We start from the raw sequence: 25,064 nt of genomic DNA, 5'->3' as shown, positions 1-25,064 counted from the left end.
ATGTTGAAAGTGCTCAGGTGATGCTAAACAAAAAGTGACAGTTGTTAAAGACAAACCTGCTTCAAACATACTCCCACAGATATTTTGCAAATAAACAACAGGTTAAATTTCAAATTGTTCAATTTGAATGTAAATATATGTATGAAAACCTCTTAAATTTCAGAACTTCTTGAACTCTTGTAAAAAGGTATAGGTGGATAAGAATATCACCTTCATTGACTAAATTCTGAATGTCTTTAAATAGAGCTCAAATTTTTGAAATGTAAACTGATGTCTACATTGAAAAATTTATCTAAAATTAGACAACTGAGTTCTGATATTTACTTAAGAACAAAAGACTTCCTCCCTAGAACAGATCAAGGATTACCAACCTATCAGTATATATGTACTTAAATTTAGACATCTGACAGTGAAATGATGAAATGTTATTTCAACTACTGCATCTACCGGGTGGAAGGTTTGCAGATTTTCTAGTCTATGCTGAGAATAATAATATAAGAAGTAAAAGCTGTCAATTTATTTAATAAATCCTAGAGAAAGATTATGAAATATTAAGAATTATCTTCCTGTATTGTGCTAGGTACATTAAGAGATGTATCTGGGTTTTCACAAAAACTGATAATTTGAATGTGACCTAAGATCAAAAATGTCTACAATAGGAAAAAAAAATTGAAACTATTCTATATAATTTTATGCTTTGTTTTGGTTTGGTTTTTTTTTTTTTTGATGAAAAGTTTAAAACTACATTAGAATTCAATACTCAATTAAAAAATTAAGTCCCCTACACAACAGGAAATTCTCATTTACTTTAGCACATACCTTTTGCTCTTTATGAGCTAACCTTAAAAGAAGAATCTAGAAACTGAGATGATATGCTTATTATGCATGTCAGAGGAGTCCAAAGAAGATCCAGGGGAACACAACCATTTGAAAGCTAAATTCCAAATTCTCCAGAATTCTTAGGAGAAGAATAAGTCACAGAGAATTTCAGCTCATATCTGGTTTCTAGTTCCTGAATCACTCAGTTTTGTCTACAGCAATTTCAGAGGCATTTTCACTTGTCACAAATTTATGCAGTCTTGCATCTGTATATCTTAGCTGGTCAATAATTAAAAAAAAACCCCAAAACTATCCAACTATGCAAATTTGCTTTCACTGCAATTATACAAAAATATAAAACCTACTGCACTTATATCAGGTTTTTTGCAGTTATTTGTGAAAAATAGGCATTTTCACAAGTGAAACAGTGCCATCTTGTGTATTGTGGACTTTTTTGCTTGTCAAATAAATATTTTTCCCAAGGGACATTCATATATTTTTTTATTTTCCCCTGAGAATGATACCAAGTCCCGTAGATAAATTTTGAAATTTACTTATGAAAATAATAGTTCGAGTTGTTCAGCAAGCCATATTAAAATATCTTCCATTGAAGCAAGTAAAATGAAAACCAGTTTTCAAATGAAACACCACATGGAAGTTAGATTCAATTCTTCACAAACATATTTTAAACATCCAATTTTCTTAGACTGCAGTCTCCCTGCATAATAGTTGAGATTCACTTTTAATTAACAACTTTTAACTTTAATTTATATCGGATGTATCTCCATTTATTTGATGTCCCTAAATACCTATGTAACTCCTTATCATACAATTTTGAAAGTATTCCTGGCGATCATTTAAATGACAAAGCTAGCCAAAAAAAAAAAATCTTATTTTCAGTTTACAGGTACTATCCTAAACTCTTATTGTTGTAGACAACTGGAAATATTATAACATTCATATATCATATAAAAATGAGCAAGTAATAATTTTAATTAATGGTTAACATTTGCATTCCTTTGAATGTAAAAAAAAACCTGAACCTCACAAACAAGCCCATTAAGAAAACTCTGTTTTAAAATATTAATATGGATTCAGAATATTAAATAATTCTAGAGCAGCTCTTGATGAATGCTTTCATAATTTTTAATTTTTGTGGTGACATGTACTGTCTATAATTTGGGTAGTCTTAACAGTTGACAATTCAATGCTTTTTTTAAATTTCAGTATTTCCTAAACATCTTGTAAATTGGAACAAATATTAGAAAACGTTCAAAACATAAACAGTTTTGTAATCACAGACAAACACACTGCATTATCCATACTTCAAATAAAAACAATTATTGTCTGAAAGGAAGATTTCCGGGGAATAAAACAATAGGCAAATGGAAAGATTGAATGTCATGAGTTGAAATGTACCCTAAAGGTAATTATGAACTGAATCATGTTTAGATTAGGAAATAAAAACTGTCTATCACAGGCACAATCTCTGGAGTACTCCATGTCACACTTCTAACTTGCTGTGCTGAAACTGCTATAAATGTAACCCTAGAAAAATTTGTGTTCAAAGACCAAATATAATTTGACACATTGCATATCAAGGAGTTTACTGATATTAAAGAATAAAGAATAGAAACCTTTATGTCTTCTCTCTGTTTCCCATGCACTGCATAATAGACACATTTCCAAACCAATGAAACTAAGGTAATCAAGACTCATTTTCTGTTCACACTTTACTTGCAAATCACAACCCTTAAGATATTCTAAAATTTTCAGAAAAGAAATCTAGCATCTCACTAAGGAAAGTAAGCTCTCAAAAGGTTCAAACTGATATTAACACATTTCCAAATATTAAATATGTCACTGAGCTCCTAGAAGCAATCCTGGTGATGGGAGTTCCAAGCCCCAGAACTGCAGAAGAGCCCTGACACAGAGATGAGATTTCAAGTATTACACCAACTAACTTAATCTTCTCTGGGCATAGCTTGACACAAGGGGTAATAGGTACTGAAGTAGAGTAACACTGAAATGAGCAGCAGTTGCAGTTAACAGGTGAGAGTGCTTGCTGTAGGTAAATAAAATTGCTCTGCATGGAGGTGATGATGAAAGCAAGTGTCTCTAGGTGAAAACTCTAGACCCATGGGCTTAGTTCTCATTTTTGCTAAATTTTTATCACTACAATTGACATACCCACTATATATTTCTACATATGCAAATGCATGTACACGCACACACATACATATACGTGTGTCTTCTGTGTATGCATATTAGGTCATAATGTAAAAATGTTACAACTTAAAGACTTTTCTTTTTCCAGCAGAGGTAATCCATTTAGGCAGAGAGCCACAGATCTTAGGGTCCAAAGTATTTTGAACAACTTGTTCAGTACTTTACCACACCCCTGTCCTACCTGTGCCTCTATTTTTCAAAAGTAGAAATAGGCTTACAAGTCCATATAAAGTTTATGATTTAAAAAGATGCAGTTTTAAAAGTTACTTCGGATATCACTAGACCAAATCAAAAAGTGGTCACTAAAAAAAGTATCCATTAAAAGAAAGCCAAAGCACACCTATAAGTTTGATTTTTCTTTTAAATCACATTCCAGTAATTTCCACACAGGTCATTTTGTTGTTGAAATACAAAAATAGATCTTTAAGGATCAAAAGTCAACTATAATATAGGTAAACAATATAGATTTTTCTAACTGTACTGCATGTACTAGAGGTCGCTACATGCTGATATACCCTAGCTTCTTTGCATAGAATAAAAAAAAAAAACCAACAAACCCTAAACTTTACAGTCACTCAGGATTAAAAACCATTTTGGTCATGTATATACGTTCAATATTAAATTGCATTTAAAATATATTATTAAAATATCTTGTGTAGTTTGCATATTACTGTTTGGAAGTTGCAGAAATAAGAGTAATTCAATTATCTGATTATCTGTGATGACTAACATGACACACAACAGGCATACTTTAGAAAGAAAATAGGTGTAACTCCATAAGCATATAGTGACTGCATTCAGATTTCAATCAAACTCACAAGAAAGTGAGAGCTCCATGTTATTATTATAACACACCCTGTTTTCTGCATCAGCTACCAAATAAGAACCCATCACGATAATAAGCAGTAAACTATATTTTAAGCTTTAAGAAGCATGAAAGTGTTACTACAACCTCAAAACACGAAATTCTAATATTTGCATAAATCATATTCAGCCTAGTGGTTGTGTACCTGGGATATTTGCAGTGACAGGCAACCTCTTAAGTAAAATTTTTAAAATGGATGTACAGGGACTATTAGGAAGCTCAAGAGCTGGTTTTACCTTTACAATTATATTATTTTCCTTTTATGTTTGTGTCTCATATAGTAAAGATTTCTGACCGTATAAATTAATTTTGCAGTTAGAGGAATTTGTATATTCTTGCATTACCAAGGATGACTTAGTAAAAATTCCTAGGTAAATCATTCACATATCTGCCTACTAGTCACAAAAAATCAATTTTGTCTAAGAAGATAGAGTTGATTTTCAAAGAGTTTTCAAAACATTGCTGATTATTTCTTTACTTTTCTTTAGCTTTATTTTACTTCTTTTTACATCTATGGCCTGAAAATTCAGGCAACTTGCAAATAACTTGTAATAACAAGGACATCTGTCTCTTTTCAAAAGTAAAAAATTATAAGACAAGAGGAAATGGTCTTAGATTGCACCAAGGGTGGTTTGGACTGGACGTTAGGAAAAAATTCTTCCCAAAAATGTTTTCAAGCACTGGAACAGGCCACCCAGGGAAGTGGTGGAGTCACTGTCCCTGGAAGTATTTAAAAACAGTGTAGATGTGGCACTCAGGACTTGGTTTAGTGATGAACTTGGTAGTGCTGGGTTAATGGCTGGACTTGATCTTAGAGGTCTTTTCCAATCCAAACAATTCCATGATTCTATGATACTAAGGTAAGATTGTGGTAATAGAGAAGCAAATGAGGCTTCACCAGCTAATAGATTATATCCTTTGTCTTAACTTGAGTAATAAATTATTGGAAAAATACAGTTTAAGTATAAGAACTATCAGGAGAAATTCTTTACTTCCAACTAATTTACTATCTACATAGATCCACTGTGTTCATTGCCTAAGGCAGACAGATGCTCTTTCACACATTTTCTAAGTCTAATCTCCAGTAAAAACAAATTTTTTAAAAGTCAGCTTTGGGCAGGAGGCTTTTAAGAGGGAACGGTAAAATAATTTTTCCATGTAATGGAAATGTAGTCTTTCAGTCACAGCAGGTAAGAGCTTGGTTAACAAAATAATACTGCAGATATTGTGAAAACAGATTTCAGTGCAGGCTGTCAATGAGCCACACACTTCAGAGGAAAAGGCATAATAACATTGAAACCCACTAGATTTAGAGGAGGGAGATATTGCCTGTAATCTCACCTGCCAGTAGATAAAGAAGTGGGTCATATCCTAGTGTGACTGATTAGTAAGCTTCAGCTTTAACTTGAAGATTTGGTTAATTATTTACTAATAACTTTTCTAATTATATTATTTACCAATATTGTGTATAAATCATGTCTTAAAACTATTTTGTAGCTTGTAAAATGAGAGCAACTCACATACTTGTAATAAATAATGCACATCTAATGAATATGCTCATTTATTATTTCAATATTTTGTCAGATAAAATAACCATTGAGAGGACTTCTAAAATGGCAATAGAACTGGAATCTAGCTTCTCATATATGTTTCTTCAATATTTACTTTTTCCCCCCCTTACATATCATAAAGCAGCAAGAAAGAATTAAACTCTTGCATGAGAACCTTATGTGAACTAATACTGTTGACTCAGTAATGATTGCTGCTGCACCAGATTATATCATTTTCCCCCATTTCATTACCAAACCTTAAAATGTGTCACCATCTCACAAAAAATCAGACCATAACACCCTTAAATTTAGTTCATCATTCAGAATTAATGTGTTTTTTTTTAAAATTAATAACAGAATCAGATGAGTTGGAAGGGATCCAGAACGATCACCAAGTCCAACTCCTGGCTCTGCACAGGACACTCCAAAAATCACACCTGAGAGCACCGTCCAAATACTGCTTGAATTCTGTGAGGCATGGTGCTGCGACCACTTCCCTAGGGGCCTGTTCCAGTACCCAGCCATCTCTAGGTGAAAAACTTTTCCCTGACATCAAACCTAAACCTCCTTCAACTCAGTTTCATGGTGTTTCTTCGAGTTCTGTCACGGGTCACAAGAGTGAAAAGATCAGTACCTGCTCCTCTTCTTCCCTCAGTCAGGCTGTTGAAGACCAGAGTGAGGTCTCCCCTCAGTCTCCTCTTCTCCAGGCTGAACAGACCAAGTGTCCTCAGCCACTCCTTGTACATCTTCCCCTGCAAGCTCTTCACTATCCTCACTGCCCTCCTTTGGAAGCTCCTTAGCAGCTTAATGTCATTTTGTATTGTGGCACCCAAAACTGCGCACAGAACTCAATGGGAGGCTGCTCCAGTGCAGAGCAGAGCAGAGCAGAGCAGAGAGGGACCAGTATTAGGTAGTTCTGTTCTCAGAAATGGTTCCTAAGAACTCTGCTTGAGTTGGGAAAAATTGTACAGGACAGTAATAATTCACCTACAGAAGTACCCAAAATAAACAAACAAACAAACATACATTCCAAGAAAACAAAATTCTAAGAAACCAAATAGAGATATTCTGGTTCGAATGAAAGTTCAGCCCTCAGATTTTGTGCTCTTTCATTTAATATTTTCCCTCAGGAATAATGATCAAATTGTTGTCACAACTCCAGTATAAACCAGTATAAACATTTTTTTATCAAAGTAAAATATGTAATAAGCTGTCTGTTCTCACTATGTTACTTGTCAATGAAGACTAAGTGTGTGAAAGCCAAGTGAACATGACACCTAAATACCGGGAAGCCCCACTTGAAGAATGATCAATCATTGTGATTTCTAGAGTGCAAGAGGGAAAGACTGGTAGCACTTGCAGTGCTTTGCTGGTGCAGGGACACGACTGGACCTTCACAGCCTTCCTAAAGAGCACTCACCTCAAGTAGTCCACTACATTTTGGTGAAGAGGACAACACTGAGTTTACGATAATGTCAAACTCCTCCTATATCTATTAGCGAGTTTTCCACATAAATATCTTTCAAAATGCTGAAGAATATGTATGTCAACCTAATTTTCTCTTTTTATCTGTGTTTTGATAACACAATTATCAGCCATTGCTATGGTGCGTTTGATCTGGCATTTTAAGGAGATTCTAATGAGATGCAATAAAGCTTAGACACTGCAGATGATAAACATAACTGAGCCCGTATTTCCAATCTCCTCATCTACCATTCACTACATATCATGTGCTAAGATTGCACAGCACTACACACATAAGTGAAATACTTGAGATCAAATTAGTTCTCATAACAAACACATACAATTAGGACAAATATGCTGATTATTGGAAGAACATCTGGAAAAAAAAAAGAAATAAAACTCTAGGCAATTAAATATTTAAAATATTCATGGCACAGGAAATAGAAAACATAAACACTAAGACCAGCATTGCTGTTGACTTGAAATATCTTCAACCCAGACTTGTGTGTTATGTCACTGAATATATATAGAAACAGTATATCATAGTTACTATCATTAATTTTGTATTTCATAAGGAAATTGCTGTTTAGATCTTAGAATTAAGATAATGACCTACTTATTTTAGAAACAGGATGAAGAGGGAGAAACCATAGCATCTCTAAATACATTTGTGAACACAATTTTTTTTTTGTCTCATATAAATATAACTGAACTAAACCCAAAGAATTTCTACTCTCACTGCCTAATCTATATCTTGTGCAATTATGAAACTGGTCCAGTTTCTCTAATCTCATGAAATTTGTTTCTCTACAAGCAGAGAATTCAAACTTAATTCTAGCCTCATCACTCATCACAACACATTTCTTGAAGAACAGTACCAGAGGAGTATCTTCTCAAAAGGTATTTTTTTAATGGAAAGACAGAAATGTGAACGACAAAACCTTAAGCAAGGTATTAAGGGGGGGGGGGGGGGGGAAGTGATTCAAATTTTACATTAGAATAAAAGAGACTGGAAGCTCCAAACTATAGACTGTAACAAAAGATGTAAAGAGCTAAATGTTCTTCCCAGTGATGTATTTAAACTACTCTCCTATTATACAATTTTATTCACTAAAGGAAAGCAAATTGGAGCTCTAGCTGATGTTCAAGTGCACCTCTAAAATGGGATTCATGCAGTGTTATCATTCCCATTTTTGTAAAGGTTCCAATGTCTTGTTCATCTCACTTTATCATCTTCACATAGGATTTTTTTCCTGTGTATTTTAGTGGATAATGTTAATAATATAGGCTTTTAATATACCATAAAATTCAAGTTCTAAAAACATATTGAAGAGCTTCAAATGTGCCATAAAACAAATTATCGGTCCAACTGTTCTACTTTCCAAGTAAAAGGGCTTCAATTATCTTACACACTATAGCAACCCCTGCTTTGGGGAAGTATTTCTTGGTATTTAGCTTTGTGTCTCCTATTTCTGCAGTGTGCCTCAGTAGTTAATGACAATTTATCATTTCAGGAGTCCTGAATGTTACATCTTTTATTCAAATTAGTGTTTGTTAACAGTCTGTTATCCGAATATAAATGCCTAAAATCATCCCTATTTATATCACTCATGCTTAAGACAATTGAGGCTGTCACTGGAAACACATAGTAGGTAGAGCTTTAATGAGACATGATAAAACAGGTCACCCATTCATTAGAATCCCTGAAAGTCAATTTTAAAATTCCCTGAAGTCTCTCACTATGTAACAGAATACAAGATCCACCAAATATGATGAAGACGGCTTCTCCAGAAGATTAAAAAATAAACTCCTCAGACATGTTCTGATGTAACTCATCCTTTACTATACATATATGTTTAGGTGTAATAATCAGAGTATAAGCACACTGATCAATTTTATGAACTAAATTTCTGAATATTTAATGGAATCTTTCATACCAGTATTTCAGGATTAGTTAAATTTTGAAAACACAGGCTTTATCACCATTTGAACTACGCAGTGTGTCCTACAGCAGCTACCAACAGGGGCACAATCACACACTGGACCTTGGGGTTCTTGGTATCTTCCTCCCCTTTGTCGAGGTGGACAATCAAGGGTGCCCTGAACAACACATATCAGTAGCTGAATGGAGTCCCAAGGGGTCAATGCACTTAAATACTGGTGAAGAGGGCAGTGAAGAAGCCTGCTCATCTCTGTGGTGCCCAGTGACAGGCCAGCAGATAATGGGCACAAATTAAATTGCAATAAAATATATTTAAATCTAAGAAATAACAAAATTTTTCACTATGGAGGTTATTAAACACTGTTACAGATTCTGAAAATATCAATATCCTTGGAGATATTCAGGACCTGAGTAGACATAGCCCCAGAAAAACCTGACTTAGGTAATCCAGCTCTACACTTTCTACTACACTATTTTCTCCTCCTTATCCTATCTATTCTTTATAGAAATCCAAATATCTCAAGAGATTTGGGAACCAGCAAATATAAAAAAAATTATAGGGAGGAAATTCCTTGCATAATAACAACGCCTGAAGCAGTAGGTTAACATTAGCCAGTTCAGTTACATTACCAAAGGACCTGGTCAAACTAGTGAAAAAATACTTTAGCACTTCTGCACAAATCTTCCAATACTGCTACCACATAATGTCCTTCAGATTGAAGAGCTTTACATTTAGACCTGGTGACAAAATTCTTTGAGAAATATGAAAAGTGCTCGTCAGTTAATAATTGCCTTTATTCTTCTTTTTCTTCTTAATACAAAAAGTCAAATGTCATTGTTTTGAACCCGAGTTACTAAGGTTTGTTACGAAGGCTATGGCTCAAAGAAAGGTGGATCTGTGAAAACAGCAATGTATCGTGTCAAAAGGATGTGTCTGTTGAGTGCTGCTGGGATGAGTGCTAGGTCATGTTTTAATTAAATTCCTCATTAACAATGTGAAAAAAAAAAAGTATAAAGACCATGCTAATGAGATTAACAGATCCAAAATGGAAGGTACCTTATGGACCAAGCAACACAGGAGAGTGTGGAATGCTGCAAAGGAAAATATCTTGTTGATTTGGAATATTTTCCATTTTCTGGCAGAAATTTGAAAAATCAAGAGCAGAAATAAAATTTTAACTCAATGGGGTTTTTTGGGGTTTTTTTTGAACCAATGTGAAAATGACCAAGGAAAAACAGTAATTGAATTGATAGATAATTGAGATGTATGAAGAGCATAAAAAAAGTATCCTAGATTTAAACTGGGATTATTGAACTAAGAAAGTTTATAGCACTCCAAGAGGAATTCTATTACAGATTTTCAACATACTTTTTCACTTACATCAGATATTTTAGGAATTAATTCTTGTCAATATGTGTTTGAATGCCTTAATGACAAAAATGCTATGGGAATAGTAAGAAAATACTTTCAGGGGTTAGGTGAAAAACATGTTTCTCTCATGCAGAGATGCATCTAAGTAAATATATAAACAAAAATAAAAATATTTTTAATTTTATGGAAGAAAACAGAACTTCCATGTTTCCTTATTATAATATCATTATATTACCCAAATATTACTAACACTTTTGTTGAATTTCATGTCTACTGAAGTTGAGGGCAAAGCTTACTGGCCCTTTGATTTTTAAAACTTTTTGAAAGTGACAGTTTGGATGAAATGCAAAATTTGGCACTAGAAGTAATAAAAGGCCACCAGTTTTTCCTGAAATACTGAGCAATTATCTTTAAATTTAGTTCACTTTTAGAATTTTCCTTCAAAAAATAAAATTTGAATCAAAGTCCATGACAGTTTCATAAGTGTTTGAAATAATATTAACTGTTATACCAAATAAAAGAAAATACTTAACAAAATGCATGAAAGTCATATAAACTGTATTGATTTATTAAATCTTTCTTTTGCTATTGGTGTGCACAGATGATGAAAATGAATTTTGAATTTTCTTGTCAGTTACAGTTAAAGCAATCTGATTCATGTTACAGGAATGTGGTTTGTGCTTAATTTACCTTAAGCAGAGGCCAAATTCCTATAACCTTTGCAGTTCTGTTAACACTTTTTCTTACTCAGGAACCTTAATGAATTCCTCTTTCTATCACTAAATTACATGGATCTGCATTTAATTATGAGAACACTTACTAATTGAAATAGAGGATAAATGAACTCTCATTTAACCTTAACACCACTTGAAAACCATAGATGTCAAAGATGAATAATAAGTGTTCAAAGCTTAAACCTTCTTCCTCTGTAACTGCTAGAGTCACTCTATCAAGAAGAAACACAATTAGACTGTGAGGATTTGGCAGACTATGCAGCTATGACCAAGTTACTTCTTGTTCCATAGATCATTGATCATGTAATGTAACAAAGTGTAAATTATAGAGGCAATTGAGAAGTATCACATCAGAGAATTTTCAGATCACCTGAGGAAGACCTTGTGGAAGGATAATTTTAATTTGATCCATGAAATGGAAGCCTGGACTTTATATGCTAATTAGAAAACTCTCCATCAAGAGAATAACACAGAATTTTTAAGATGTGATTTCACTAAGTTGATTTAACCTTCAGAGGCTGTCCTTAGTACACATGCATTTCCTCTTTTACTTGCCTTAGCAGTAAATATAGCAAAAGACAGAATTTAAGAAATTCAATGTACCCCAGAAAAGGCAGAATGAAACAATGCTGCTCAATACCAGGGTTTTCATTATTTGATTTATTTTATCTTCTTTAAGATATTTATTTAGCTCTGTATCATGTTCTGATTGCAATTTATAGGCATTCCAGTCTTCAAACAAAACAAAACAAAACAAAACAAAAAACAAAAAGCCACAAACAAAAAAAAAAGCAAAGACCAAATCAGACACCCCGACTTGTTACAAAAAAAAAAGGTCAAATCTCATTCAGTGAAACATCATACTCACTGTCAAATTCTAAACCAAATGACCTTTTAAAGAAAAACTTCCTGAAATACACAAACACTAACAAAAAGGTTTCAGTACAATATATCTGTTGTATTTCTCAAGTAGAAGCTATTTATACACATAACATTCCACACACTTCCAATTTAATATAGAAAAACATATGGCAACATGTTTCCTTCAAATTCTGATCCTTTCTAAATGAAATACCATTCTGCAATTTTTGGGGAAATGGGACTAGGAAGGACTTTGTGTCATGCCTAGAATATTACCAAACCACATGTTCTCAAACTAAAGGAAAAAAAAAAAAAAAAAACAAAACAAAAAAAAAAAAAAACACCCAACAAAAACCAATGGAGTTATAAATGACTCTCTCTTCTCAACCATCACTCACTGGAAGGAAACTTACCTATAATATATTGTCACTTTAAAAGAGTTAGTTCAATGTTAGTTGGAAACAGGAATTAATATATTAGTGAAAGATTTCTGGGATGGATGGGTTTTCCCCCCTTTACATGCTTTAGCTACAACGTTCAGTCCTCTGTCAATTATATATTATTAAAAATATAAGCTAGCTTGATTGCAGAAAGAATTTAGGTATATTTCAACAGCAAAGTCACGTGCATACAGAGCCTTGAGTGGGTGCTTGTCTGAAAATGTTTACATTCTACCCTCATCTGCACCAGTGACCTTCTCTTTCTCAATTCCTGTCTGTCTATTTTTCAAACTTCTAGCAAAGCGTTGCTATTATCAGTACTTTTTATTTTAGAAACTTACTCCTTTATTACCTTTTAAAATTAAGATTAGTCAGTCTCCCCAAAAATAGTCACTCAACCTTTGTCCCACAATGGTTACAATTGTAAGATGATATATGAATCACCTTGGACAATAAATAAAACACATCTGCTTTAGTCATTAATAAATTGCATTAATTTTATTTTTTTAATTTACTGCAAACATTCAGTGTAAAAAAAAAATTGCATCACATTAGGAAAGATCCTGAGAATAATTATGTATTGTGAAACTTGGCAATTCAGAAACTTAGCAATTTACACTAAAGGATCATATCCACTGCCAATGTTCAGTATAAATTTTTTTACCAGGGATTATTCATATCTATCAATTATTAAACCCTTCATGTATAATGCATTTCTTTTCAAATTTGGATGATGTATAAGCCTGCTTTTGAAAAAGTTACTTTTGTGTATCCACTTATTTGTGTATATTGAAACATGAGGTCCAGTTGAATTCAGTGGGACTAAGAGGGGCTAAAATCTATGCAGTTCTGTTCTATTTTCCAGGTATCAATAATTATTTCACTAGTGTAATATAGCACATTGCAGGGATGCACAAAGCCTCTTAATTCAGACACCATGAGGAATTTTGGGATCTAAATCATGAAGAACTAAAATCCTCCATATATTCTGAAAAAGTTTGATATTAATGAAAATAAAAAGCTTGTTACTGCAACTATGTGCACAAAATGTAAACCAAACTGTTTATGAATAGATCACTGGTTTAATTCAATTAGAAAAATTACTAAAATATTCAGTGAAAAGTTGGCATGTAATTTTTTCAACTTAAAATTCTTCATTGCATCAAGGAGAAATGGATTAACCTATAGCAGAAACTCAATAGAAACAAGTCCTGAGGAGTCACATAACTATTTCAAGATAAACCCTTACAAGTAAAAAAAAAAAGAAAACAAAACCAGCATGAAGAACTTGTCACAACCATTGCAAAGCAGTCTGCCAGTCAAGGATAGTCTAGAAAAGCTAAAGATTTCTAAGAAAATAAAACTCTCCTGGGACTTGCTCTTTGGAGAGCTGTACTGATACCAGCCAAAGTTAGTGATGAAAAGTCATTGGGATCCCTTTAACAAAACTTTAGGCACTGCTATAGAAAGTGGGTTTAAAAATAACAAGCCTATACAGACAAAGACCCACCTATATGAGACTGCAGCGAACCTAAAAGTAACTGCTTAATTTATTTCTGAAATGTTGGTACAAGTTGTCCTGAATAAAAGGTTTTAAGTAGACAAATAAAAGCTTGCAGTAGATGACCAGCAGAAATTTATTGGTAATTTTCAAAGACCAATGATTTTCTCTTAGCTGACACATGTGCTTCAGGAGTGGAGGAAGGTGAGAAAGGAGAGTGAGAAATCTCCTGTCCACATGTTTTAAAAAATTGAGGAAAACCATGGAAATTTCTTTTTTTCATTTGTTTTGTTTTGTTTTTGAAGGTGGTGAGGTGGTTTTGTTCTTAGATTTTTTTTTTTTTGCTGTTGTTGGTTAGTTGGTTGGGGTTTTTTTTATTTTTGTTAAGGTGATCCTACATACTTCTAAAAGCCACAGGAACAGAACTAATGATGACATAGACTTATCTAGCTCTCATGTGAATATGTCTTCACAGCATAAAATAGAAATGTCCAAATATTTATATTCATCTCATTAAACTGCATGAAGTATCAAGCTTATCTCTCTTTTTTCCATTCAAAACACTGTATGGCTGGAAATTTTGGACAGCAGCTGTGTTTTCACTCACCCCTCAATTTTTGCTCACAATTTTAACTCTGGAAGAAAATGAGATAAAACCCCTGGCTAATGACTATTAAGATGATCTTTGAAGGGTTGTTAGCATACAGTAGTTTTCCTTTTTAAATTATAACTCATTTCTAGAGACACAAGTTGCAAAGAAACACAAGCAATTTTAGAAGAGACTATTTTTTGAAGCATGGGTGTTTACCTAAATTAATTTCTTCTTTCTCTCCCTCTACTTGATGAAAATGGCAGCTCACGAGATTTGATTAATTCAGCTCTAAAACTGAGCCACAAACTAACAAAGAATTCAGTCTTACATTAGAGTTGAGCACAAAAGAAGGCACTTAGGAAAAAAAAATATTCCAATCATTCTAGCCTTAAAAATCAAATGGATGCAGGTATTAAAAGAAACCCCAAAACTTTGAGACATGCATTGTATCTAATTTCTCCTTCTTCCCCTGTCAGATCCGGTGCCAGTAAGCCATTCATCTTGCTCATTACAGCTTCTGTATAATTTTGGATTAGAGCTTTTAGACTTGGATTAAGCCTATTCTTAGTGCTTCTAAATCAGTGTATTTGATTTTCTTTTTGTCAGGAGCAATACTGTAGCAGAATTTCATAGGGTATCCCTACTATTTTTTACATGTCATCAAACATGACACTAAGACCTCTCAACAGAAAGAACTTCAAAACTTACACAGGCATTAATTTGTCAGTGCATTTTATGATACTAAGAACTTACAAATGGCAAATAGGAGATGAAAACCTCTATGTATGGAACAGCATCAAAATGTTATTTACACAGTGTTTCCTAATTTATTTGAAAGCAAATATATATATATATGTGTATGTATGTGTGTATTTATATATATGTGTGTGTATATATATATAACAGTCAATTTTTACTTCTTGCATATGTATGTCTGAGGACTCTTGCAGGATATCAAAAGGATAAGCAAATTTTTATACGTGGCACACATGAACTAAGTTCTTACTCACAATTGTAATATAAATCTCTGGGATTAATCTCATTCATAAGTATCACCAAAAAATTTTACAAATCTTTATTCTATTCTCACACCCAGGTATTTATTTTCATGCTGCAGCCTGGTGCTATGATCGGGTATGAGTTCTTACAGCCTTGTTTAACCTTTCTCCTTGTAGTCCTCTCAAGAGTAAAGGTAATCTTATATCACTCAGCGGTCTCTCTCAAACACAAATATATCTTAAGACATAATGCTAAGAAAAATATACTTCCTTGTTTTTTCATTCTTAACAACAAAATTCCTTAAATCTCAAAAGTCATGTTTTAAATGTTTCATCATTTAAATTTAAATCAATTTTGAGTAATTACTGTCTCCAAAAAGTAAAAGGAAATAAAAAAAAAAAGGAAGAGACTCCCTAGCAACAAAATAATAAAAATCATTAATGATTGCATCAATCTCTTTCAGCTGCAACATACAGCACCTCAATCATAATAGATTTTATAAGGATGAGTGAAAGGTTCTTGCTGTGTTTTGCAGTGTTACACAGAGGTAGCCTTGTATGTTCAGTTTAAATCACAGTAGATATTTTTAAATAAAGGACCATTCTAAGCTGTGTCCTTTGCTGGATTTTTGAGCTTTCTATGTATAGATATATAAGGAACTTATCTCATTATTTCTTTCTGTCGATGTCTTTGAATCACATGCTCTTTGGATCATGCCAAGATCTCTGTCCTTTTGACCATAACATCTCTCTTCTTGCTTAATCTCAAAGTATCTTGTCAGTATTTAGACTTAGTTTTTCTGCCTAAAAATTTTAAATGCACCATCATTTTACTCACAATGAGTCTTGTTCCAGACTAGTTCTAAAATAGTTTCTTTAAATTAGACACATGGACTGCAAGCATATCTGTTTCCTTATGTGCTCTGTGTTCTTCCTTCCTATTAGTCTCCAGTTGGAGATATATTTATGTGGGTATATTGGTAAATAATTCAGACAGTGTCAAGTCTACAGCTTGTTTAATTAGTTTCTTTTCCCAGTCCAGGAAGCAGAATTTTCTATGTGTCAACATCTTAATCTCCATTAAGTAATGAAGCTGAGGGTGATGTAACCTAGGAAGCTAAGTTCTGATATCAATCAGTCCTGTGACCTAATTACAGACCCATTAAAACTGACATAGAATACAGAACATAAAGAGATGCTCTGTGTCTAGCATATATTTCCTTTCTGGTTTTCCCTCTTTTGCCTCAAGTTAATTGTGTGCTATCTATAGATGGCTGGAACATAATCTCAAGAGCAGGGACTGATCAGCTTCAGCATTCAAAATTGATCCATTAAAAATAAATAGAAAAAATTCCCCAGAGCATGGGCCAAATCTGGGCACTGTGATTTTAGAGTATTAGAAAAAAATAAAGCTAGTCCATATTTCTTTTCAGGCAACCTTACAACTTAATTTAAACAGTTTTGTTTGAACTTGAATGTCTTTAAGAATTAAATTCGCTTCACTGTAAGAGAAGGACAAACTACTCTTTCCATCAGAAGAGACATTCTTTCTAAAAGAATTTCAGATTTTGATAGAGTTATACCACACTATTTAGCTGTTTGGTAAGAAAACAGTGTAAGAAACCCCAACCATAACTGTAAGAAGAAAGCATCAAAAACCACAAGCAATTATTTGCTGGGAAAAAATCATATTGCTAGTAAATCCATAAAACTAGAACGCAGAAGTAATAAAAATTTTGGGTAAAATGGATGTTTGTGGTTTTGTATATACTAGAATTCAAGTGCTGTTAGTGGCACTTGCTAAGCAGCTCTTATATATTCTGAAAGAAAAAAATCCCATATCTGCAGTTTTTTCTCTCCCTGCAATTTCCCTGGAGCAGCTGAAAACCAATAAACACTTTGAGTTATATAGGTCAAGAAAAAACTGGTAATAGAAATCTGAATGTCTGTGTCTTTTTGGATTTGTTTAAATAAATTTTAAATAAATTAAATTAATAAAAAAATAGATTTTAAATAAATTCTTTAAACCAAAGACTGTGAAAGCACAGACAGCAGATCAGCATGTGGCAGTGGTAGCCAATTAGAATCAAACTCCTGTATACAAACTGACCCCTGCAGATCAGATCAGATCACACCCAGTGCACACTTTGCAGGTGAGAAACAAGCCTGCCTTTCAGTCTCAAGCTGCTCCCAAGGGTACAGCTTCTGCAGCAGAGCCCAGCCAAAGCCATTACCAAGGGCCAGGATGGGACCCTGGATCACCACTGGCTGCCCTTGGCAGTGTGGTGGAGCTGCAGCCCTCTGCCTCTGCTGGAAGATACACCTCTTCTACATAGGCAGGTTGACATCCTGGCCATTTCAGGTGGGAATCATATGCTACTTACATTAACTGAAGAAATAATACAATTAATTCTTCCCCTTCTTCCTGATTCCTCCTGCTGTTAACACTTCACGCGCAATTCTCACCTGCACTTCTGCTTCTTTAGTCCTAGAGTGGAAATACCTGGCACTACATTTACAGAGGAAAGCTATCTGATGAGTATATAATGATTTTCTTTATGACTCCAAAAGGGAGCACACAGGCAACTTTGAGCTGTGACTGATTTCACAAAATACCTAGCTTTTCTACTTTTAAACAAGAATGGTTGCAAAAAAGAAAACTGCAGACAGGTTCCAAATAATCCAGCTTCTTGTTCAGACCAGTCATAGTAATGACTGACTTTTCACTAAGTTGTGATCTAGTGTTTAGAAATTTGCCTTGAAATCCTTCTCACATATTTGGATGAGATGGCTGAATATCTACTATTTTAATGATTTTTCAAGAACACTTGCATATTGTGGTTGTTACACAACCAAATTAATAATATTTTCTGACGCACATAAGCAATATGAAATGGTCTCAAAATATTTTTTCTTTTCTCAAGACATACACCGTGAAAATTTTTTAATAATTCCTCTGCCTTTTACATTATTATCTCAAGTGAAATCAAGTCCTTTTAAACCTGAGAATAATATGGATCAATTTATACTGATTTTGAAGCCAAAAAGAAGATTTTGAAGAGAGACAGAAATTTTTTTGTAACACAATTTCAGTTTTTAAATTACTTTCAGAGTGGAAAACCTTGAAAAGCTCATATAGTCAAAATTGAGGTTGGCAGTTTTTTGTACACTTCAGTAAACTTCTCATTTAAAATATTTTTCAACTGCATTTCACAAAAGACTCAAAACATTTTGCAATATTTATGAATTTTCTGGGAAGTAATATACCAATCAGTCTTGCAGTAAGCTAAAATCCAAGGTTGACGCAAAGTACATTACTCTAGGCAATTAATTTCTTCATTTATATCTTGAAAAGGAAGGCAAACATCTAGCAACACCTGCAAGAAGGCTGAGTTCCTTTAGCCCCATCATAATTACACATCTGTCACAAGGTAGCTCTGAAACTTTTGTTTGCATTTATCAAGTCAGGCTTTTAAACAAACATGAAAATATAGGCTGCTCCATGTATAAACTACTTTCATGTAGTAATTTTGAAAGGTAAATATATCAAAAGAATACAGTAGGCATTCAGTACTTTAGCAAAATTGTACATGTGTTTATAACCATATAAAAAGGCAACATATGCATAAGAGCAATGGGAAGATCAGGTAACTTCGTTCTAAATCAGAGAAGTAAAATTAGATATCTGGGTTTGGAAAAGACAAATCTAAGTTGGACTATTAGGCATGGAGCAACATAACTGATATGTATAAGCTACAAACAGAAATATCAGTCGCCTGGTAGAGAGCCTCTGTGGCATTTGCAAGTTTCTATTTACTGAGATCATTAAGGTTTATTAAATCAGTAAGGCTGACACTTTCAAAAGGTCCAGTATGAACTTTGTTAGCAGTTCCTTACACTTCTTGTCTTCTTGTTCAATGCCTGTATCACCAGGAGAAGATTTGAAATTATAGCTTCAGATAACCATAAACTCATTTTTTAAACTCTAACATGGTGTCTCAGAGAAAGATTTTATATATATACTTATATATATATATATATATATATATATATATATATATATATACACACACACATATGTACACCAATTGTTTGCTACTAAAACTACCTCTCCTTTATTCTGAATATTATACACAGAAAGACTCTCACATGGGAAAGTCAGAGACTTCTCTGCCACTGAGGATAATGTTTACGCTTCTATAAAGAGTCAGAAATATTGAACTGCAGATTAAATAATCCACTCAAAATCCATTTGAAATCAGATGGTAACCTGTCCATCACATAATATCTAAAATGACAGAAATACTAAACTGAGTAAGATTAAATAATCTGGCAGATGGAATGAGAAAGGGCAGACATGATTTGCTTCTTTTGTTTTCGCTCATACTGTACTATTTTTTGTCTGTTGTTTTACAATTATTTCTCTATAACTGAGAGAAAGTGAAGATTCTATAAAGGCTTAACAAACATATGATAACAAACACTGTATGCATGGGAACACTCAGGGATCAGACTAGACAAAAACATAAATATCACAAATAGATCTGAAGCTAAAGTAGACTGATTAAAAATTATTAAATATTTTTCTTGGTATCTTGTTTCAGACAGACCTAGTGAAGTGAGATCAATTTTTTTTTACACATTTTTCCTCATGACTCAATACAAAAATATTGCCTTACCATGCTTCTGAAAGCTACAAGTATTTAACACAGATATGATGAGCTTCTATCCTTAGACTACAAATCAAATACTATCTGCAAGACAAATTGTGCCCTGAGGAACAAGTATGTATCTCAATGGGAGTCAGGAAAAGGCCAAGGAGATTTTTCATTTATTAAAAAACACTTTTCTTAGATGTCACTGGCACATGTGTAGAGTCTCATCAAATTTTAACAACAGTTTTAAATTTCTTTCTCCGATACACAATTTAGGTGTGCTGAGAGATAAAAGAATAGTAGGGTAAAATACGTGAATATTTGCTGATTTCCCTCCTGCCGTATATTACTGTACTTCAAATATTGTTTCTCCAGGAAAAAAACCTGACAATAAAAGTGAGGTATTTGTGGTTACAAATGCTAGGAGGCAAAAAAAACGGAATCTATTCACTGTGAATGATGTTACAGAAAGATAGTGTACAGAATTCAACTTCTCAATTCCAAAGGCTTCAAACCTGTTATTGAACATCTAAACATCTAAAGCAAAGAAAAAGAAAATAATCCTAGAGGTCAACATTCCAGCAGGCATGTGGTTTTAAAGGGAGCTGAAATAAATATTGTCTTTGAGGGAAGAGGAAACTGAGTTCGTGTTTGTTTTTTTGGGTTTTCTTTTGGGTTTTCTTTAGTAGAAAATTATTTTTGTACAAAATCTGTGCATCACACTATAGGCTTGCAGAACTTAACAACCATGAGATGTTTGTCTCACTAGCCAAACTTCTACATGCTCCTTCTAAGAGGTCGAATGTGAACAAAATTACACATATCTGGTGGGAATGTAGAAGAGACAAGAGTCTATGCTGGTGAAATATATCTCCTGCAAAACAAAGAAGCTTCAGATGAGGATTGAAGTAACAAAAGTTAGAGGAATTGTGGTTTTACTGTTATGAGAAAATACCTCTCTTGGTCAAAAAAAAAAAATCCTTTGAAATGTAATATATTGAATGAAAGAGAAAACTAGGGATGGAAGGCAGTCCAAAAAAATAAACTACAAAAGAATATTTCCCAAATGTAATAGAAGTAATGCTTTCCAGGCCCTAGTACTTTCTGAATGTATGAAGACTGCAATTTTCTCTGTTTAAGCTCCTGAACATGCTAAGTGATAACTAAACCTAAAATGAAATTAGCATCAGCTCCATTTCCTTAGTTCCCTGCAAGCTTTGCTGGTACATTTACAAAATTGGAATCCAATTTACTGAGTTCAAACATTTTGCAACTGAAAAACAGTGTTAAATAGGCTATTTTTAAACTTGTGAAAAGGCAGTGATGAATTTCTTCAGTTTATCTTCCATTAATCTGTCCACTTACGGATGACTTTCTATTGCCTCCCTTATGGAGTTACTCATAATTTCTTTCTCTACAATCTCTTTAACATCTAACTGATGGAAATGTTTATTGTAGCTATTTAAAACAGAGTAATATGTTTTGCATATAACATTTTTACAACTTTTTCCTAAACATTCTTATTTGGAAATTTTTCTCAGTACCTATGGCACATAAAGAAAGCAGCAATTGTTAAGTCAGAAAGAACATAGAAAGCTTCTAGATTTTTAACTTTGCAGGTAGGTATATCTAATTTTCATGACAGAAAGATAGTGTCAGGTAAAACAGAAGCACATTTACAACTAATTTCCCATACTTATTAAAAAAAACTATATATATATATATATATTTATGTATTTTGGAGTTTCCTTTCAAATGAACTACATTGGAAGATGTGAAATAGTCACTAATGTTCAAAAGCACCATTATTCTCATACATAGAGTCAAGATTAATAAATAATTAGCAACTTTTCCAAAATAAACATACCTCAAAGACACCAGTGTCTTAATTCTTCAGGAGAATTACTACCTCAGCTGCCTTTTTGTCTTCTTGCCTTGAATTTGTTTTGTAGCCTAGAAAAAAAAAAATCTCAGCTTATTTTCAAACTGAAAGCATAAGGCTAGACCCAAGGAAAAAAAAAACAACACTTAATAGCATTGCAGTTAATTCTGCTGTAATCCTACCTCATTATCTTAAGCAAATAAATCTCTAAAAAGGATTACCTTTTTAAAAGCAAATTAGAAAACTGAATGTCATCTGTGCAGGGAGACATTCTTTTAAAATGCAATCAGCAAGGAAGCTCATAAATAGGCCACTATATAAAAATACTCATATCAGGCAATCCTTAGCAGATTTTCAACAGATGTGTATGTAACTATGATTTCACAAATTCCTAAAATAAAATGTGTCGACATCGTTTACCACAAACATTCAAGAGGCTAAAAAAAATGTACTCATTTAGATTCTAGAGAAAGAACAGTATCATAAAGATATGTTCTTTATGTATCTTCAACTGCAAGTGCTCTTGCCGCTCCACCCATGTCAAGAACGGTAAATGCAGGGACTGACTGGGAGAATGAAAATCCTAAACCCACTGTAGAAGAGGATCAGATTCAAGACCAAGGGACCTCAATGTTCACAAGTCCATGGGATACAATGAGATTAATTTTCAGGTCCTGAGGGAGCTGGCAGACAAAGCTGCTAAGCCATTATCCATTATTCTGAAAAAAAAGTGGCAGTCAGATTTGTGCTTACAGCCCACAAACTCAATGGAATCTTTGACTGCATCAAAGGGAGTGTTGCCAGTGGACCGAAGCAGGTGATTCTAACCCCCTACTCTGCTCTTGGGACATTTCTTGGGACACCATGTGTACAGTTCTGGTGTTCCCATATTAGGAAGGACATGCAACTGTTGGATCCAGTCTAGAGGAGGGCCACCAAGAGGACTGGAGAACCTCCTCTATGATGCTAGGATGAGAAAGCTGGGGCTGTTCAGCCTGGAGAACAGAAAATTATGTGGAAACCTCATAGCAACATTCCAATATCTTCCCTTCCAGTGAAGCTGGAGAGGGACTCTTCATCAGGAACTGTAGTGATGGGATAAGGGGTAATAGGTACAAAATGAAAGAGGTGAAATTTAGATTAGATATTAGGAAGAAATTTTTTACTGTGAGGCTGGTGAGACACTGGAACATGTTGCCCAGGGAGGTTGTGGATATCCCAACACTGGCAACATTCAAAGTCAGGTTGGACAAGGCCTGGAGCAGCCTGGTGTAGTGGGAGTTATTGGGACTTGATGATCTTTAAGGCGCCTCCCAACCCTTTAACAATCTATGATTCTATGCAAAACATAGCAAGAGCAGCTATTTAACTGTCACACTTCCCACTCCTGCACACAATTATAATTTCTGATTTACTGAGGAGAATTATAAAAAACTCAAATAACAAGCAGGGTTGTTATGTTTTTACTTTATTTCAAGAGCCATGTAAAATTCAGGAAGCGTAGCCACTAGGTGCATCTTAATACTCATTACACATTTTTAGAAATGCACATGGAGTATATAAGCAGCAAAGAAGCAGCAGACACTATCAAGAGAAATCAAACTACTGAAGTCATTGTCATTGTTAGAATGTTTTAAGTATTCTCAGAAAAAAATTACCAATTTTAAGGTATTTTTGATATATTTAAGTCAGAAATAGAAATCATGGGTTATCGTAGTCCTAAGAAAAAACATCAATACCATTACAAAATAAATTTTTCATTAAGAAGAAAACAGTTTGTGATTGCTTTATTACTAAGTTAAAAGAAAACAACAGACATTAATAAAATAAAATTGCCATTTGCATTTTTAGCTTAATTTGTATTGAACTTCTCAGTTTCACTTTAAAATACTGCTCTTATCTTGATCATCCTGAGAGTTACTCCTTTCTTCAAATGATTTCATTTATCTGTACTAATACAAACAAGTTATGTTAAATAAAAACAACACAGAACACGGCTTGCTTGAAGGAAATGTGTATATAACAAATCTAAGTGAACTCAGCTGTGGAGGTTGACTGTGGTATATGTGGAAGAAACGAATGAAGAAAGTATTTAAATGAAAGTAATAAAAGATAAAACAAAAGCCAAGACAGAAATGAAAAACAACTAAAAAGGGTTAATAAGGCTTTCTTTTGTACCCACAAGCCAGCAATGAAGTTAGGCAGAAAGAAGTCAGGAAACTATTTTCTGTCAATAGCTGCTTCAAAGTCTTTTACTTCAGTATTTCTTAAGAACAAAATATGTAGTCACACATTCATTTGAATGCATGAAAGCCAGTGCATGATACAGAAGGTAAAACAAGGTATCCAGCATTCACAATAATAGAAATAGTGTATATTATGCTGTAATTCAAGATTCTCTAAGGGCTAGGAACTATGTACTTATAGTTTTCAAAATTAAATAATCACACTGTTACCATTAAAGCAAATCTTGATTTATAACTATTTTTTGTCAGAGTGGCCATGACTTGAGGGTTTTTGTATTACTTTTTCAGTGGTAATATAGTGGAGTCTCATACATTTTTTCTTATTCCTCCTTTGATGACAATTTTTGAATTTTGCAACTTTCAAGATTAACTGATGTCTCTTCAATCAAAGTCTATTTTCATCTGAGTGCTAGAACATTTCTATGATACATTGAAAACAAGATAATGGAGGGACAGTGGGAAAAATAATGCTTGCTTGAAGGACGAATATTGCCTGAATATTGCTTTTAATCAATATTTAGGTGAAAAATGTCAACAAAGCAGATTTCTTCATACTTATATCTTTATTTTTTAAATACTAAAAGGATTCAAAAGAGTTGTTTCATGGAACAAGAGCATGTATTTTAAAGCAGTTTCTAGTCTCATAAAAATCCTTCTATCTTTGTATTGTTACAGTAGTTGGAGCATTTTCATCAGATTTATATGTTTTATGGTGTTTGCTGAGATTTGATGTTTGTAATGCCTCTGTGATTACATATTTAAGAAGAAAATCAAACCGAAGTGCATACAGTTTTTGTTCTACTAGTCAGAGAAGAGGAGGAGGAGGTGAGAATATGTGAGGGAAACCACATGGAGACACCAAGGTCAGTGAAGAATGAGAGGGTGGAGGTGTTCCAGGCACCAGAGCTGAGATT

The 25,064-nt window shown here is 33.6% G+C and overlaps 1 protein-coding gene across 7 annotated transcripts in view; it reads right to left on the bottom strand.

The window, feature by feature from the left end:
* CDH18 (cadherin 18) overlaps positions 1 to 25,064 on the bottom strand; it is a 494,422-nt gene that overhangs the window by 270,493 nt on the left and 198,865 nt on the right. For 6 of the 7 annotated variants that reach the window (XM_071453812.1, XM_071453784.1, XM_071453774.1 and 3 more), the window contains one exon: positions 21,890 to 21,975. The gene's annotated coding sequence lies outside the window, so the exon portion shown is untranslated. Of the gene's footprint in view, positions 1 to 21,889; positions 22,083 to 25,064 lie in introns of those variants that run through there. The other variant, XM_071453823.1, reaches the window with a different exon arrangement.

The sequence above is a fragment of the Agelaius tricolor genome, unplaced genomic scaffold, assembly GCF_023055355.1.
Source record: "Agelaius tricolor isolate 1412-34295 unplaced genomic scaffold, bAgeTri1.0.p SCAF_2, whole genome shotgun sequence".
Classification (NCBI taxonomy): Eukaryota; Metazoa; Chordata; class Aves; order Passeriformes; family Icteridae; genus Agelaius; species Agelaius tricolor.
Note: the sequence above shows the minus strand (reverse complement) of the source record. Positions and strands in the feature narration are given on the sequence as shown.